This window comes from Mandrillus leucophaeus, unplaced genomic scaffold, assembly GCF_000951045.1.
Source record: "Mandrillus leucophaeus isolate KB7577 unplaced genomic scaffold, Mleu.le_1.0 Scaffold78, whole genome shotgun sequence".
Taxonomy (NCBI): Eukaryota; Metazoa; Chordata; class Mammalia; order Primates; family Cercopithecidae; genus Mandrillus; species Mandrillus leucophaeus.
Genome location: NW_012108474.1, coordinates 2,221,412 through 2,224,580, shown reverse-complemented (window position 1 = coordinate 2,224,580; position 3,169 = coordinate 2,221,412).

The following is a 3,169-nucleotide window of genomic DNA, read 5'->3' as shown; positions in this document are numbered from 1 at the left end:
CCTGCCTCGGCCTCCCAAAGTGCAGGGATTATGTGAGCCACCACGCCAGGCTGACTGAATCTTACTTAAGATATGTAAGCAGAAGAGTTCTAGGTCAAGTGAAAAAAAGTCTAACACAAATAAAAATCCCAGAGTCAGGCTGGGCATGGCGGCTCACGCCTGTAATCCCAGCCCTTTGGGAGGCCAAGATGGGCAGATCACAAGGTCAGGAGATCGAGATCCTGGCTAACACGGTGAAACCCCGTCTCTACTAAAAATACAAAAAAATTAGCCGGGCATGATGGTGGGCGCCTGTAGTCCCAGATACTTGTGGGGGCTGAGGCAGGAGAATGGCGTGAACCCGGGAGGTGGAGGTTGCAGTGAGCCGAGATTGGGCCACTGCACTCCAGCCTGGGCGACAAAGTGAGACTTCATCTCAAACAAACAAACAAACAACAACAACAACAAAACAACCCGTCTCCCAAGAAAAACCCAGAACCGTGGCCCTCAATGAATTCCCAGACTGCAGCCAGGTTACAGACCCAAAACCTCCATTCAGACCCACACCACTGAATGGAGGGGCCAGGGTGCCTTGAGGAAGGACCCCCCAAATCTATCCTGTTCGCCTTTTCCCAGTCTTCTCCAAAGGGATCTCTGTGGCTGTGCACTGGGGAAAAGGAGATCACGAGACCTTCTGGGGACGCCTGGATGCGGGTTCTGAACCGATGCTAACTCTGGAGTCAAACGTCACTGGGTCAGGGCAGGGGCTTATGAAGGCCCAGTGACCGAGGGAGCGTTGACTCGGGTCCGATCCCAGGGGGCCTGTCCCGTGGTCATACCCGGTTCCGGGTGTACAATTGGAAGAGGCACCCTCAAATGGAAGGCAGCGTCCCTGCACAGGAGGGGCAGCACTGGTGGTGCAGGGTCACAGTGGAGATCAGGGAGAGGCCAGCCGTGCTGCTAGCCCCTTCAGCCTGCTCACCCCTCACGGAGCTGACTCTGTCACCTGCCGGCCCCTCCCCAGCCTGGTCTAATGGTCCCTGCTCTGACGTGGAGTCAGCGGCCGTTGCAGAGGCCACTGGCTTCCTTGCTGGCCTCGGACTCCCTGCGTGACCCTGATCTTGGGCAGGATATTCGACCTTCCTCTTTTTGTGCCTCCCTTAGTGGCACCCAGCCGGTCTTCCTGCTGGATGAGGGCATAGGAGAGCCACCCGGGGCGGGCAGAGGATGCTACAGATGCTGTGTGCACTGCCCGGTGGGTCAGAGGCCTGACTCCTGGCACTGCTGGCCAGCGGGCTCTCGGTCTAGAGGTGGGTGTGCATGGGGGCAGGCGTTGGGAGGAGTCTGCGTTGATGAAAGCACCAAGGGCCCCTCGGGGAGGACCCCACCCAGGAGGGGCTTCCTGCTGCTTGCCCCTCCCCACCATGTGCTGTGGCAGCCTCCTGTTCTAGCAAATGTCTCCATCTCTGCCCTGCTGGGGCCGGAACTGAGCGTAGCTGCCAGAATCTCCCTGGAGCTGCGGAGAGCAGCGGGGGAGGGTCTCTCAACCCCTGATTCCAGCTCCCACCCATGCCCTGACTCTTTTACACCTGGGCCCCAGGGTGTCTGACTCTGGCCACCGGTTAAAGTGGAGCCCGCTTTGGGGCTGCCCTGGCCACCCAACATCTCCGTTGGCTCTCGGGCACTATCCCAGCCCAGCCTGTGGCCTGCCCACCCTCTTGTCCAGCAGGTGAGAGAGCAGGCCCGCTGCAGCGACTAACCCCAATGCAGCAGGTACTCTCCTTAGCTTCATTCTTCTGGGAAGACAAGGGGGACTCAGAGAATGCAGTGATTAGTCTGAGGCCACACAGCTGGGAGAAGCCCTATGTCCTCTGCCGCCGGGGACCTGAGCCACTCCAGGCCATATGTGGCCAGCCGCCAGTGGCCTCTTACCAGGTTCCTTGTCTTGCCATGCCAGGTCAGTTGGTGATGGTGAGTCTGGCAGGGGGTGCACAGGGCTCCCAATACTGTTCCAGGCAGCCAGCTCAGGTCCTCTATGCCCACACCTGCCCCTTTCTGTTTCTCCCTGCAGGAGGAGCAGTGGGTCTGGGAAGGGCTCTGTGGGTGGGCTGGCCCTGTGGAAGGCGGCTCTGCTGCGGCAGGGAGGGAGCTGCTGAGTGGGCAGTGGACTTCCCAGGCATGGGGCCAGGCAGGGGCCTGGGCTGTTCTGCCTTCTCCCAGCACTCCCTGCTCTGCATCTGGAGTCAGCGTGTCCCCGAGAGTGGACTCACGCCCAAGAGCAGACTGGCCTTCACCTGCAAACTGGGCCCCCATGTGCAGGGCTGTGTCCCCAGGGCTATCTACCAGGCTCAGCCTGTAGCTGGGTGACTGGAGGCCTGCTGGTGCCTGGGGATCTCAGACACAGCAGTGCAGGGGTGGTGATCCCGGTGGGGGCTGGGGAGTAGTGCCTCCTGCCTGCATCCCAGGGCCCCAGGCTCATCCAAATATCCATGTCAAGAGAGGTGTGGTGGGCCGGAAGCAGTGGCTCACGCCTGGAATCCCAGAACTTTTGGAGACCGAGGCAGGCGGATCACCTGAGGTCATGAATTCAAGACCAGACTGACAAACATGGAGAAACCTCATCTAAAAATACAGAATCACCTGGGCGTGGTGGCACATGCCTGTAATCCCAGCTACTCAGGAAGCTGAGGCAGGAGAATCGCTTGAACCTGGGAGGCTCAGGGAGGTTGCAGTGAGCTGAGATCACGCCATTGCACTCCAGCAAAACTTCGTCTCAGAAAAAAAAAAAAAAAGGTGTGGAAGGGAGGTTGGGGTGGGAGGGGGCAACTGGGTTCAGGAGGTAGGGGGGCTGGCAAGCAGACTCCTTGGGTGGGGAGACGGGTGAACCCCAGGACCCCAAGTCCCCTCACATTGAGAGCCCAGGGAGGGATGGCTGTGGGCAGGGTCTGTATGCCGGGTCACTGGAGGTGGGGGTGGTGTCTCCAGCAACGGAGGGTCTGCTGTGGAATCAGTCACCTTACCCTCCCGCTCCCGCTGGGTGACACCCCATCCTCGGGGCTGCCCCGCGTCTTCCTTGAGGAACAGAAGACTCTGAGGAGGCAGCCCCTTCCTCCCCAGGGCATGGCCTTGCCCCTCAAGGGTTGGGTTCAAGGGCAGCGGGCAGGCCTGGGCACAGCTGGGTGGTCACCTC